Source organism: Podarcis cretensis, assembly GCF_951804945.1.
Source record: "Podarcis cretensis genome assembly, chromosome: 5".
Lineage (NCBI taxonomy): Eukaryota > Metazoa > Chordata > Lepidosauria > Squamata > Lacertidae > Podarcis > Podarcis cretensis.
In genome coordinates, this window is record NC_137174.1 from 80,262,909 (window position 1) to 80,278,946 (window position 16,038).

Below are 16,038 nucleotides of genomic sequence, written 5' to 3' on the forward strand. Positions count from 1 at the left end.
CATGAGGGCTTCTGCTTGTGCAATGGGGCTTTTCCCTCCTTTCCTCCCCCTGCATCCCTCAACACCCCCAATAGTGGTTCGTGAGGAGCTGGAAGAACCCCCAGAACAGCACATGGGGAAGGAGAAGGGGGATATCTAGGCAGCCAAGGCTCCTCTGGATGACAATATCTTTTTGCACCAGGACAGTGAGGACTACTTGCTTTTTAAAATTCTCCCGTATTTACAGAACTCCCTGTGCACCTTTTGGACTGTATCTGTAGGTTTCCCCCTCTGTGTCAAATAAGTGTTGTTTACTTTTTATAATACATAGAACATGGATCTCCCTTGGATGGTTCTGGACTCTCCTTCCTTGCAGGTTTCTAAGCAGAGGCTGGATGGCCATCTATCATAGATGCTCCGGAAATTACTTCTGCGCAGGTGCGTTTTTTGGTGTCTGGGCATGCGCAGAAGCGATTTCCGGCACCACGGACATGCGCAAATGCAATTTCCACCATCGCGCTGCACTGGTCCAGCCCACAGAGGATCTCCGTGGGAGTGATCTGGCCCATGCCCAGTAAGCCTTGCCGACCCCTGCACTAGAACATGGGTAGGTAAACTAAGGCCTGGGGGCCGGATCTGGCCCAATCACCTTCTCAATTCAGCCCACAGACAGTCCGGGAATCAGCGTATTTTTACATGAGTAGAATGTGTGCTTTTATTTAAAATGCATCTCTGGATTATTTGTGGGCCATAGGAATTCATTCTTTTTTCTTTTTTAAAAAAAATATATAGTCTGGTGAAGTGAAGGCCCAAGACAGGTGTTGATCATCATGTGAGCTGCGCATAGGTGGGCTGAAGCGAGCTACTGCCATTCCTGTGGAGCCTCCTTTTATTGAGACAAGTATGCAAGCCAGGCAGATACATTTTGGGCTGTGAACTTTACACATCTTCCGTCCCGAGATCGTGGGGTGGTACAAAGCTATTTTGGCACCTGTTTCCACAGCGTCATTTTCCCCTTGCACAGTGTATGACGAAGGAGACAAAAGGTCTCAGGGACAAAAGGTTACAGACAGGACACCGCTGACTGCTGAGACCGCAAAAGGTCAGACATAGGTGGAACGATGTACAGCCAGCTGTGGCTTGTCTGGGGGGGGGGTTCCCTGCACCCCAAGGTCACGCGTGCAGGCAGACGTGACTGCCTGCTGGTGGGGAAGTGTGCTCCCTCCAGACCCCACTCCCCACTCCGCAATATCCCTACAGTCCGGCTCCCCACAAGGTCTGAGGGACAGTGGACCGGCCCCCTGCGGAAAAGGTTTGCTGACCCCTGCACTAGAAAGATGGCCTTTGGGGTCCCTTCCAGCTTTGTGATTGTATGTTTTTCTGCTTCAACCATCTTTCATTATGTTCCTATCATTTTATGTCATTGTATTTTGTATAAAGGGACGCAGGTGGCGCTGTGGGTTAAAGCCTCAGCGCCTAGGACTTGCCGATCGAAAGGTCGGCGGTTCGAATCCCTGCGGCGGGGTGCGCTCCCGCTGCTCGGTCCCAGCGCCTGCCAACCTAGCAGTTCGAAAGCACCTCCGGGTGCAAGTAGATAAATAGGGACCGCTTACCAGCGGGAAGGTAAACGGCATTTCCGTGTGCGGCTCTGGCTCGCCAGAGCAGCGATGTCACGCTGGCCACGTGACCCGGAAGTGTCTCCGGACAGCGCTGGCCCCTGGCCTCTTAAGTGAGATGGGCGCACAACCCCAGAGTCTGTCAAGACTGGCCCGTACGGGCAGGGGTACCTTTACCTTTACCTATTTTGTATAAATTATTAAAATATATAAATAAACCATGTTCTATTTACAAACAAAACATTTAAATAGCTACCTTTCTACAGGTAGGCTGGGGGAGCATGGGTGTAGCTAGGATTTTTGTTGGGGAGGGCAGGCTTTTGTTAGGGGGCAGAACCTAACAAATTGTATTGATTTTTACTTATGGGGGCAGCTGGCCCCTGCCCTGCCCCCCCCGGGCTATGCCTGAGGGGAACAGGAAGGAAACAAGGTCAGAAGGGGGCCATGGTCGGAAAAAGATTGGGAAGCACTGGTTTAGACCACAGCGTCACCCGCGTCCCTTATGTTTTATGTAGAAGGTACATGGTGGACCAGCTGAGGGGGAATTGGCTCATTAGCCGGCTGAACTGTTTCAAGGAACAAACAGTCCTAGGAATGCTTCCTTGGCTGCCGCATGCAACCTGAAAGATACACTGGTACCTCGGGTTAAGAACTTAATTTGTTCTGGAAGTCCGTTCTTAACCTGAAAATGTTCTTAACCTGAAGCACCACTTTAGCTAATGGGTCCTTCTGCTGCCGTTGCACCGCCAGAGCACGATTTCTGTTCTCATCCTGAAGCAAAGTTCTTAACCTGAAGCACTATTTCTGGGTTAGCGGAGTCTGTAACTTGAAGCGAATGTAACCCGAGGTACCACTGTACTGTAGCTCAGACGGGTAGAAGAATTGTCAACAAGGTTGAAAACAGAGTCATAATCCTCGCCTCATCTTTTTGCTAAGGTTCAAAGAGCTTAAATGCATTAAAATGAGAGGCTCACTGGGTGAGGAGATAACTAATCTCCTCTTCCTTCAATGCCTCCCACCCCACCCCCCCATCTTTTGTTTCAGTCAAATATATTGCCTGATCAGCAGGGAATCCTATTGATCGACACAGATGGCTATTTAACGCTCTCTTTTCCCACTGCCAGAGCCCAAGTCTGTACAAACCAACTGAAACAGCAGGCACACAAAGACGCGGAACACGTTCCAATTAGAGTAGCTCCTTTTCTTGGCCTATATTTTGCAAAGTGTCCCAGAAATAGCCGCAAATGAACCAAAGAGCAGTGCTGCAAGCCCCAGCCAGTAAGGCCAACATTTGGGGACGATGAAAGCTGTAGTCTAATAATAATATCTGGAGAACTACAAGGTTCCTCAAAGTTACCATAAAAGTACGAAATAATTTTTTTTTTAGGTAGTCTAAATCTTGCTACAAAACAAACACACAACAATATAGCCACAACAATAGAAAGAAAATTCACAGAGCAAAACAAGGTTTTGCAAACCCTTTTGAAGAGTAGAGCAGAGAAAGAGAAAGAGAGATCAACAAGGAGGTTACTCTATTACTTCCAGGTCACTGCTGCATCTTGGACAAAGCTATATGTTCCAACTTCATGAAGTGAGTTAATACAAAGGAGCGAATGGATCATGAGTGAATGTATCATGGAGGAGAGACACACAGAGATGCAGGATTGACTTACGGCTCCTCATATACATTAAGAGTGAACTGGTTAAGGCCACATAGATGTGCTCCATGTGTACAGGAGAAATACAAGCAGAAAGCATGCACAGCGGAAAGCAGTGAAGACCTTTGCTATTGACCAGGGCCAGCCTCCCCATTCCCCATACCGAAACCAGCTGAGCTACAACCAGAGTGATGGGACAGCATCTTCCTCAGCACCTGAACACCACAGACCAAATGAGGGACCACAGGGCAAGCTGCATGCCGTATAAAGTTCTGTGTTCCCACACTTACCTGCCACATTCCTTGCTAGCCAGAATCTGCCACTTAAGGCAGGTGCCTCACTCTGCCTAACAGTAAAGGTCAAGGGACCCCTGACCATTAGGTCCAGTCGTGACCAACTCTGGAGTTGCAGCGCTCATCTCGCTTTATTGGCCGAGGGAGCCAGCGTACAGCTTCCGGGTCATGTGGCCAGCATGACTAAGCCACTTCTGGCGAACCAGAGCAGCACACGGAAACGCCATTTACCTTCCTGCTGGAGCGTTACCTATTTATCTACTTGTACTTTGACGTGCTTTCGAACTGCTAGGTTGGCAGGAGCAGGGACCAAGCAACAGGAGCTCACCCCGTTGCAGGGATTTGAACTGCTGACCTTCTGATCAGCAAGTCCTAGGCTCTGTGGTTTAACCCACAGCGCCACCATGCAATAGGGCTGGGGGCGGGGGAGCTGCCACTTTCCTTTTTCAAACATAGCATTTTCCCACAGTCCATTCTAGCACCCTAGGGTTTTACCAGGTCATTCTGCTGTGTGCGCACTGCACCGGACATACCAAACATTTGAAGCACATGGCTGCCAAAGAATCCTGAGAACTATAGCTTATCCCTCACAGAGCTACAGTCCCCAACACCATTAACAAACGACAGCTCCCAGGGTTCTCAAAGGTGTCAGGAATTATAGTTCTGTAAGGAGTAACGCGGGTGACGCGGGTGGGTAAAACCTCAGCGCCTAGGACTTGCCGATCGCACGGTCGGCAGTTCGAATCCCCACAGCGGGGTGAGCTCCCGTCTTTCGGTCCCAGCTCCTGCCCACCTAGCAGTTCGAAAGCACCCTTAAGTGCAAGTAGATAAATAGGTATCGCATTATAGTGGGAAGGTAAACGGCGTTTCCGTGTGCTGCGCTGGTGCAGGCTCGCCAGTTGCAGCTTCATCACGCTGGCCACGTGACCCGGAAGTGTCTCCGGACAGCGCTGGCCCCCGGCCTCTTAAGTGAGATGGGCGCACAACCCTAGAGTCGGACACGACTGGCCCATACAGGCAGGGGTACCTTTACCTTTACCTTTTAAGGAGTAAGCTACAGTTCCCATTATTCTTTAGGTGAAACCGTGTGCTTTAAAAGTATGGTGTGTATGCAGGCCAAGTGATCTTGATCTCGATAGGTCCTCTCTAGATATGGGGTTGTCAAGCAGTCCGCCTCTTTTTCCTTCCCCCATTAAGGTTACTTAAAACCCTCTCCTAATGTAACGAGGAGAAGACAGATGGCCTGCCTGGCAGCATTGACTGGTGTCTTTGCCCCAGGGGCAAGCAATACAAAGGAAAAGGGAAGCCACACTTTAAGGCCCCCCAAAGGAGGGAGATGGACCCCAGGGAGGCAAAGACATCCTCTGGTTATCAGCTGAAAGGGAAGGGCATGCTGCTGACTCTATTGTGCCAGCAGGGAGGACTTACCACCTGGCTCTGCCAGGATGTGCCAGAAGAACCTTGCATCTCCCCGGTAACTGTCTGGGCCCCCCTGTAAGGAAGGCAGTCTCAGAAAACCCTATGCTAAATCATAGTCATTATGTCACAAACTAATCACCAGCCATCAGAATACGTCCCCAGAGGCAAGTGGCAGATAACACAGAATGATTAGATATTCCTTTAAATTTTCTGCTAATCTGCAGAGTACAGAGAAAGGGTTGTCTTCTGCAATGATTTAGCAAATACTCTCTTATCAGGTCCCATGCATGGTGAAAATAATAATGATAATGATAATTATTATTATTACTTATACCCTGCCTATCTGGCTGGGTTTCCCCAGCCACTCCGGGTGGCTCCCAACAGAATATTAAAAACACGATATAACATCAAACATTAAAAACTTCCCTAAACAGGGCTGCCTTCAGATGTTTACTAAAAGTCAGGTAGTTGTTTGTTTCCTTGACATCTGAAGGGAGGGCGTTCCACTGGGAGGGTGCCACTACCGAGAAGGTCCTTTGCCTGGTTCCCCATAACCTCACTTCTCGCAGTGAGGAAACCACGAGAAGGCCCTCAGCGCTGGACCTCACTTTCAATCGACATGAGTGATTTCAGACAAATCACTCTGATATTTTCAAATCATGCATAGGGCACAGTAACAGACTATCACAGTTTTGTTAAGTGTAGTGCTCTCTGGTTCCCCCTTTGGTGGGGAGGGCTATAGCTCAGCAGTAGAGCATCTGTTTTCACACATAAAGGTCTCAGGTTGAATCCTGGGCATCTCTAGGTAGGACTGGGAAAAACCTTTGCCCGAAACCCTGGACAGCTGCTGCCAGCCAGTATAGACTAGCCTTCCCCAACCTGGTGCCTTCCAGATGCTGTGAACCACAACTCGTATCAGCTGCTAGCGATATATATTTTCTTTTCTTTTCTTTTGTGGAACTCTGTTACACTTTCCCACCTGCTCTAAACCATATGTATTGTTCAAGGTGAGCAGCAGTTCCCAGCACAGCACCATGATCAAACACGATGCAACAAGGGTAAGCCCAACAGATAAATTGCAGTCTTCAGAGAAAACCTTGCTTTCCTGTGAGGCTAAAAGCCCTCCTGATTTTATTTTACTTTCAAAATGATGGCTATGCTTGGCCTCCACAGCTGGAAGCAAATCCTGCTTGCCGGTTGGCCCCTGTGAGAACAGGATCCTGGACTAGATAGGCCATTTGCCTAATCCGGCAGACTCTTCTTTTGGTACAGTGTATTTAAAGCTGGCAGAACACAAGCAAAGAGGGGCCCTCCAAGTTTCATGGAATAGAGTCCCATAATTTTGGTGCCTTGCCAACAGAGGTCCGTATAGTTAAAGCTATGGTTTTCCTAGTAGTGATGTATGGAAGTGATAGGTGGACCATAAAGAAGGCTGATCACAGAAGAATTGATGCTTTTGAATTATGGTGCTGCAGGAGACTCTTGAGAGTCCCATGGACTGCAAGAAGATCAAACCTATCTATTCTTAAGGAAATCAGCCATGAGTGCTCACTGGAAGGACAGATCCTGAAGCTGAGACTCCAATACTTTGGCCACCTCATGAGAAGAGAAGACTCCCTGGAAAAGACCCTGATGTTGGGAAAGATGGAGGGCACAAGGAGAAGGGGACGACAGAGGACGAGATGGTTGGACAGTGTTCTCGAAGCTTCAAGTATGAGTTTGACTAAACTGCGGGAGGCAGTGGAAGACAGAAGTGCCTGGCGTGCTCTGGTCCATGGGGTCACGAAGAGTCGGACATGACTAAATGACTAAACAACAACAATTTTGGTGCCACTACTGAAAGGGCCCTGTCTCTGGTCTTGGCCAACCATGTTAGAGAATGAGGAGTGGGGAGGCTCTTTGGGAAGAAACAGTTCTTTGTATATCTTAGACCCAAGCAGTTTAGGGATTTTTTTTAATAAAAAAAAAAAGCTTTAGGCTCCAGGTGCTTAGCTGTTGTCTTTTCTTATAAGGGGTCTTTAATGTGTATTTTCCCACCAAGTCTCTAGAGATCTGGACCTGCCACCTGACAACAAAGGCACATCCCTGATTCAGCAGGAGATGTAAGCAGAGCTGTGTCCTTCCAGGCGTCGCCACCTGTCTGCCTTTTGATCTGTTGTGTGCCATACCTGGAGTCTGGCTCACACAGGTGTGAGGTGGGTGGGCAACAGGGACATGGAGGGAACAGGTGCCTTGCCTCCTGCTGCCTCTGGAGGCCAAGGCTGCGAAGCTAACCCCACAGAGCCTACGGCTTGCCGATCAGAAGGTCAGTGGTTCGAATTCCCACGATGGGGTGAGCTCCCGTTGCTTGGTCCTTGCTCCTGCCAACCTAGCAGTTCAAAAGCACATCAAAGTGCAAGTAGATAAATAGGCACTGCTCTGGTGGGAAGGTAAACGGCGTTTCCGTGTGCTGCTTTGGTTCGCCAGAAGCGGCTGAGTCATGCTGGCCACATGACCCGGAAGCTGTACGCCGGCTCCCTCGGCCAATAAAGCGAGATGAGCGCCGCAACCCCAGAGTCGTCCACAACTGAACCTAATGGTCAAGGGTCCCTTTGTCTTTACCTTTAAAAGTGCAATAGGGCTGAGTAAACATGGTTGGGGTCACTCTGCAAAACTAGGCAATATACTCCTAAGTAGGGAGTACTTAGCAATATACTCCTAAGTAGGGGACTATCAGGCCTTGGAAGGGGCTAGCGATATGTTAGAGATGGACTAGACATAGGGCTTTGGCCTGATCCAACAAGGTTCCTCTTATGGCCTTATTTGTGGCATGCTTCCCATCGATTCTTGCTGGTGCCAGCTTTTCTTTCATTTCAAAGGATGGCAAGTACTGTTTCACTTGCCCTGACTTTGTAGTCATCTGGTGTGAGCAGAGGGCAAGCTATCGATCCTGCTGAGTTTTATGATTAGTCATTAGAATTATTGGCTATTTAGTTGCAAGCCCACTCACCCTATGTTCAATTCCTCCCCGTCCCCTTTTATTTTTACACTAAAGAGAGGCATAAGCCTGTCCAAAATAAATAAATAAAACTCATTCACTGAGCACCAACTTCACATGCGGAAAGTCCCACCATAATCTCTGGTTAAAGGAGATCAAGAAGCAGGTCTAGAGCAGGGAATTGAGTGGACCACTAAAACAGCACTCATGGTTTTTTTTCTATAACAGTCTGCCCATGAAGGGTTAACATATTTCCATAGGAAGGTCATGCGGCCAAGCTAGGCATTCAATATGTGACCCAGGGCTTAAGCCAAAATCCACAAACTAATCAGTGGTGCTTTCATGCGCTTCTGTCCTTGCTGTACAGATGGTGCTCCGCAGGACTAGCCATTGCTCACTGACATGTGAAGAGGTCATTAATCTTCATTGACACTCAGAGCAGCATCAATTTACATTTCAATCTATACAGAATTATCTCCTACTCAACCTCCTCCCCCATGTGTGTGTGTTTTTCCAAAAGGTGTGTCAATTCACCTAAAAGGTTTGTTTCCATAGGATCGGTTTTTGTACTTCCCACATCTTGTAAATTGAATGAAATGACCTACTAAAGCGTACAGTCATTCACACTCTCCTTTTTTATTCCACATCAACCATATTAAAAAAGTGGCATCAGCCAGACAACGGCCTGGTTCACACATAACGCAAAGCCAAACCAGAGTTTAGTATGAACAAGCACACTCTCAGAAAGGAGATTATGGCCACCAGCAGTCATTCCACTGCTGCGCTGAGCTAAGCTAAGCTATAGTTTGGCTTTGCATGTTCTTGAAACAAACCATGAGTTGTAGTCAAGGCTCTTTCATACTAAGCCACGATTTGGTTCAGAGTTACGCGTGAATGAGGTTGACAGCAGTTCTCACTTGTGAAAGCGTGCTAGTCTTTTCTTTGCTGTACTTTAAAATGTTAACAATGAAATGTACCCATTTCATATGTATGGTGCAAGCTGATCTCAAGTCAGTTTGCCATATACAATGGTACCTCGGGTTACATACGTTTCAGGTAACATACGCTTCAGGTTACAGACTCTGCTAACCCAGAAATAGTACCTCGGGTTAAGAACTTTGCTTCAGGATGAAAACAGAAATTGTGCTCCGGCGGCACAGCAGCAGCAGGAGGCCCCATTAGCTAAAGTGGTGCTTCAGGTTAAGAACAGTTTCAGGTTAAGAACGGACCTCTGGAACGAATTAAGTTCTTAACCCAAGGTACCACTGTAGTAGCAAAATATCTTCTCCGACTCTTCATTTCATAAGAGCCATGGTGGTAAAGCATCTAGTATGCTGGACTAAGACTGGAGAGACCAAATTTCAAATCTCTGCTCAGCCGAGCGATTCTCACTTTGGGTCAGGTGCTAATCCTCCACCTATTTCACAGGACTGTTATGGATTAAATAGGGGTGGGGTAGAGAAGAGTCATGAACACAATTATTTACTTGTGTTTTATTCTGTGAACCACCCTGATAAAGGGCGATATATAAAATTAATTAACAACAGCCATGGAGCCCCTGGGTACCAAGTTGGCGACTCCTGGAATAGTCAGACAAGCCTAAGCCTCTTTCAGACTGAATGTGAGGACAGCCTTCCATTCCTAGCCCAAGACCCAATAATACTTTTCATGTTACACTGGATGGAAGGCAGGAACCTGAAAACTAGTGGGTAGTTGCCAAAGACAAGAACCCTATCCGTGTTATAATAAAAGTATTATTATTATTATTATTATTATTATTATTATTATTATTATTTACACCCCAGCCACTCTGGGCAGCTCCCAATAGAATATTAAAAACACAATAAAACATCAAACATTAAAAACTTCCCTAAACAGGGCTGCCTTCAGATGTCTTCTGAAAGTAAGATACAGTGGTACCTCTGGTTAAGAACTTAATTCATTCTGGAGGTCCATTCTTAACCTGAAACTGTTCTTAACCTAAGGTACCACTTTAGCAAACGGGGCCTCCCGCTGCCGCCACCGCGCAATTTCTGTTCTCATCCTGAAGCAGGGTTAGCAGAGTCTGTAACCTGAAGAGTCTGTAACCTGAAGCGTCTGTAACCTGAGGTACCACTGTAGTTGTTTATTTCCTTGACATCTGGTGGGAGGGCGTTCCACAGGGCAGGCGCCACTACCAAGGAGGCCCTCTGCCTGGTTTCCTATATCCTCACTTCTTCCAGTGAGGGAACCGCCAGAAGGCCCTCGGAGCTGGACTTCAGTGTCCGGGCTGGATGATGGGGGTGGAGACGCTCCTTCAGGTATATGCCCATGCATGATTACCATTACATGAAGAGGGCTTTATTTGCTGGCTACACACACACAGTTACATCCCCATCATGTGACCCTGCCATGCTCCATATTTTGGAGAGGAAGTGTACCAGATTTTTGGGGTACGGGTGTATGCTAGAACCTACTATTTAGGACTCTCCAAAGCTAATGACTGTATAAATGTAGCTAGGGTGAGTCTCCTTCCCTAGATACTGCTCAAACTATTTGGATCCTATAGCTTTTTTGTAGAAACCCATTCACGTGAAATGCACCGTTCCATCATTACATGCTTGAAAGACTATCTGCCATTGAAGTAGCCACAGTTAAACACAGCACTATCCCAAGGAAATGATATGCCCCCCTTCACACACTCCCAGTGCTGATGCTTTCAGTCATCCTGGAAAATAGGCCTCACAGGGTGAAAGGACTGAGGCATTTACTCCATTTCCTAGGCAACCTCACAAGTTGAGTCAGCATTGTTATATCTTGCACAGCTAGACACAGAGCCACCAGTTGATGACCGCAGCCTACAAAAATAGGTGGAAGAAAGACAGGGGGATGCTCTTGTACTGCATCACTTATATCCAGCTGAATAACCTCCATGTTCTTCTGCAATATATCCGATGCAAAGCCAGCAATAGTTTTGCTGCAACAGAAGCATGGGAGTTTGAACCTGGAAAACTCTGGACAATTATTGCAGCTTTGAAATCAGAGGGGTCGTCGTCCCCCACCTCGAATTTCAGACTCTGAATCTGCTGCTGGGATAGAAACTAACAAGATTCCAAGCATAGTTCCACGATTCTCACATTTTCCTTGCTCGCATGACTAAGTAAACTCCTGCCTACGAAAAACCAACAGGAAGAGAAATGGGAGTCTCAACTGAGATATTCTACGTCTGAACCATCTCATGAAGAAAAGAAGCCTGAACTGTTTTATACTGCAATAATGGACACATCAATTGCATAAAGAGAAATGCATCCCTTATTATCATACAACCCAAAGACGTTGGTCCTGCCCCTTTTCACAGAGCCAGGATATCAGCTACCAACCAGTGGACTCTCCAAAATGCACACCAACTGTATTGGAGGAAACAATGATATTTATTTGGAAACTGGCGCAAGAAAAAGGGGGAAGCGGGGAGGTCACCAACAAAAGTTATATTGCTGGATGAACATCATAGCACTTTAAAAAAAAAAAACAACAACCTGCAGTGGTTGGCAGCTTGAAAGAAGATGGAAGAACAAAGGCAAAAGCTGGTCTAAGTCCAAAGAATTGCAAAGACTGTTGACACAAGAGACCTAAGCATATTGACATGCACCAGATGTAATCCTGTTGGTAAACAGGCACAGAGACCAAGACTCTTGTTTTGAAAGGCAAGGAAATGGTGCTTTCCAACTGGTTCCCTGAGCCTTTAATGGCTCTCTTGGGTCAGCAGTGACAGCTCACCAGTGCCTTAAAGGGGCAGAGCAGTGCCGCAGAAAGCCAACTGGAAAAACAATCATCCACTCATCAAAGGGTTCACCTTTTGCTCTGACTTTCCTGTAAATCAACTCATCTGTTTAATACATAGAGCATACACTGCTAGAGAGGGAGATTTGGAAACTGGGCATCCATATTTCTTCTCAAAAACCTCTCCACTGTCTATAGGAAGAGCACATTCCCCACTTCACTTGGAGATCAATCATCAAACCGGTCACTGCTGGCTTTGTTTACATATAACTTCATCCAATATCAAAACAGAAATGCCCAAAGTGTTTGGCCTCATTTAGGCAGCCACTTCTCTAAAGTGCTGTCAGTGATAAGATAGAGACTTTCAAAAAGAAAAGAATTCTAGGACATTCCTTCTAAATAATAATAATAATAAAAAATCAATAGCCTATTGGTCCTGCAGCCCATTCTGTACATTTACTCATAAATTAATTCGCTCACTTACAGGAAACTAAGACCCACTGAAATGCATGGAACTTACTTCTGAGTGGACAAGTATTAAACTGCATTGTTACTTCCAAAGCAAGCACATAACAGAATTGGGCTGTAAAACTGCCATGCAAAAAGCATCGCTGAATTTTTTTTTAAAAAAATAATATATTGAAATATGCAACTGAGAGCTTTAAAGGGGGATGTGTAAGGAACCAAATCCACCCTGAAAGGGTTACTTTGCTGATAAATAGTTTCCAATACAGAAAAAGTGAATATACACCACATGGAATAAATGTACGCTTACCCATTTTGGTATACATACACTTGAAAAAACACAGTACAAGTTATGAATACATATGTATCTTTTTTTTCACCTTCATGGAAGCAATATCAGTGTAGGGAAAGAGAGCAGTGCAAAGTTTTCCTAGATGCCCCCAAAGTTCTACGGAAGTAAATGGAACTTACACATGTGCAAAGTGAACATTTGGGCTTTCCTTCTAAATCGCATTCGCCTTAAATAAATAGTAGCTAACAGTTTTACTACCACCAACAACAATAGATCCACATTTATACAGTGCTTTCAAGGTTTCACAGCTGTGGAGATAACAGCTAGTTATAACCCTTTCCTTGGGAGTAATCCCCAATTGAAATAAACTGGGATTCACTTCCAAGCCTAGAATGACATAACTTCTCACTTACACAGCACTTCTTTTAATTTACAAAGTGCTTTACAATATTAATTATGCTTGCCCACAACAATTGCAAAATGCTTTGAGGGTGGGTGGCTGTTGTTGGGTTGTTGTTTTGTTACAATCAAGTGGTATATAAACTGGATGAAATACAATAATAATAAAAAATCTCAGGCCGCTTTTCTCCCCATTTTACAGATTGCAAACTGAAGCAGAGAGCTGTTGACTTTGCCAGTCACTTAGGATGATGCTGTGCCAGGGGCACAAAATCCAAGACTGCTTTCTCCCACACACACAAACACACAAACAAACACCAAATTCAGCTGAAAGGCTTCTGGTCCATATTTTAACCTTAGAATCCTGGACCAGGCTGATCAACCACAGTCAATGCAGGACAATTTATCACAAAGATCAACGAGCGTTTGTGAGAATACACGCTGCCTGGAAGCTGATCCTGGCCACCAGCTTCTCCTTGACTTGTTATCTCTCTCTCTCTCTCTCTCTCTCTCTCTCTCTCCCTCCCTCCAAAACATGCAACAAAGGGAGCTCTCCAACCCCCAACCGCAGAGGGAGGGAGAGGAGAAAGGAGCTGCCAACGAGGGTGATGGTTTTCTGGTGGGGAGAAACCCTTTGGTGAGAGCAGCTCCAAGCAATGACCTTTTTCCTGGCAGGAACCAGGGACGATCCGGAAAACCAGATGGGAGACAATAAAGACACGCTCTTCCCATTTGGCTCCCAAACGACTTTTTACAAGAGGTGAGCTGCAACCCGGGAAGATGGGATGGCAAAATTCTCCTACCCCCACCTTCCCCTTCCCATCCATCAGCTTCTACTGGTTCCAACCATAGCCGGTTAATCCTCTGCACGCTTTCTTGCAGTGGCGCAAGCAGCCCAACAGTCCCGGCGGGACTTTACTTTCCAGCAAACATGCACAGGAGCGGAGGATTAAGATTGCGGTGTCCTTGCTTATTTGAAGATGCCGTTGCAGCTTGTCAAAGGCAGTTGCAAATTTACGTTCCATCTTCAATTAAGGCGCTTCGGCAGCATCGGGGACACGATCCACCGGGGTATTTCCCAGGAATTCAGGGGAGCTTCTCTTTTCGCCCCAATGGGGCGCAGGTGAATTGGCCGGTGGGTCGCAACCAGTTTGAGGCAAAAACAAAAAAAATCAAAAAAAGACCACCTTACAATATAAGCAATGCAAAGAGGGACTCGGTGTAGATCACCCTACTTGGATCCAGTGGGGGGCTGTTCACATTACAGATTTAGCCCCCTATCCATGGGCGTAGTCAAGGGGGGCAGGGGGCAGCTGCGTCCCCCAATCAATAAAAATCAATAAAATACATATTTAACTGAGGTTCTGCCCCCCCCCCAAACAAAAATCCTGGCTACGCCCATGTGGTTGCACCCTCCTAATAGACAAAGTGGCTGCGAGGCTAGCCTCCCCAAAGCACCCTTCCAACGGCTTATAGCTCCAGGAGGTCGCCCCCTTGCAAAGCCCTTCACTCTTCTTCAGGATTCGCACTCACCTCTCGGTTCCCAGCTTCGGGACTTTTGCTGCTGCTTCTTCTTATTATTATTACTCCGCCGCCCAGAATCAGGCTTGGCTTTGTAGAGTTTCTGCAGTACTTTCCGGAGATCCGCGCCGGCACCAGCTCGCTTCGGCTGCCGCCACAACCTGCTTTTCTCATTCAAACATACAACAAACCACCCCCGACGGCGCGGCGGAAGGCTGAGAAACCCGGTCTGGATTCTGCCGGATGGGGATTCCCGGCTCAGCGTGCAGGGACACTTGCCAGAAGTTAATTAACTTCTCTTACATTTCACTTAGCAGATGCCGGAGTTAAAATCGGATTGACTGCTACAGTACCTTATCTTACACGGTGTTATTACTCCGTGCAATTGTTGTAGACAGCAGGTAAAACATCTGGGCTCCCCCCCCCCAGCTTTTTGATGAAGCAACCTATAAATTTTGTTAAATAAACATATGGCGCACATGGTTCATCTTTTAAGGTTTTGTTCAAATTGTTGTTTATCAGAAGAATATAACCAAGATTCTATATTACAATATTCATGCACTGAGCTTTGCAGGCTACAAGAAAAAAGATAGGGGCTCTGCCCTGAGGAGCTTGCAAATCAAATCCAACTTGGGGAGAAACAACAAAGGAAAGCAAGAACACACACCTGGGCACAGGGGTAAACGCTAAACAAGGAAGCGTTACGAGGTTGTTGCAGTTGCACAGTCACATCGACAGTATTTATAGCACTTTAAACGGTAACGGTTTACACCAAAGAACAATATGAAACTTTTGTTTACTTTGTCCCAGATCTACAATCCCAGCACCTTTAAGAAACTACAGTTCCCATGATGCCTTGTTTTGGGGAGCCTTCTGCTTTAATCCTATGATGTGACTGTGATGCTGAGTTAGAGGTTTAGCTGTAGGAGGAGGTTGCGCCAAAGCTTTCATGGGAAGAGTAAGCTTTGAGAGGACATCATTATTTATCGCTGTTGCTATTAATCACATTGTACATGTATGTCTTGAGGCAAACTGTAAACATTTAAAGCAGCTATAATAAATTTTAAAACAGTACCAAAAAAACCCCAGCCTAAAGTAAGTTTCAAAAGAGCACGAAATGAACCCAGATAGCTCAGTTAGTTAGAGCATGGTTCAATCCCTGTACAGTGGTACCTTGGGTTAAGAACTTAATTCGTTCCGGAGGTCCGTTCTTAACCTGAAACTGTTCTTAACCTGAAGCACCCCTTTAGCTAATGGGGCCTGCTGCTGCCGCTGCACAATTTCTGTTCTCATCCTGAAGCAAAGTTCTTAACCTGAGGTAATATTTCTGGGTTAGCGGAGTCTGTAACCTGAAGCGTATGTAACCCGAAGTACCACTGTATAGGGCAGCTGCCTGTTCCTGCATTGCAGGGGGTTGGATGAGATGATCCTCTGGGTCCCTCCCAACTCTACAATTCTATGAGCACCTTTTCATCCAGCTGGGAGAACTTGCTGAAATGAAAATATTTTCCATTGCTTCTTGAAAGGACAGCTAGTAGGAGCCTGCCAGTTTTCTCAGCTGTTTCCGAAGAAGAGGGGCAACCGCACTAAAAGCTCTGCTTCAAGTTGCTGTAGATCAGAAGGAAATAAAGGGAGGAAGCACCCGCAGGTTCCCCCCCCC

At 46.5% G+C, this 16,038-nt stretch overlaps 1 protein-coding gene across 10 annotated transcripts in view; it reads right to left on the reverse strand.

Moving 5' to 3' along the window:
* Nucleotides 1-14,813, reverse strand: part of PLCH1 (phospholipase C eta 1) — a 150,778-nt gene extending 135,965 nt beyond the window's left edge. For 5 of the 10 annotated variants that reach the window (XM_079977553.1, XM_079977549.1, XM_079977546.1 and 2 more), the window contains exon 1: nt 14,391-14,809. The gene's annotated coding sequence lies outside the window, so the exon portion shown is untranslated. Of the gene's footprint in view, nt 1-14,390 lie in introns of all 10 variants that reach the window. The other 5 variants (XM_079977547.1, XM_079977548.1, XM_079977543.1 and 2 more) reach the window with 3 other exon arrangements.
* Between the last annotated feature and the right edge of the window lie 1,225 nt (nt 14,814-16,038).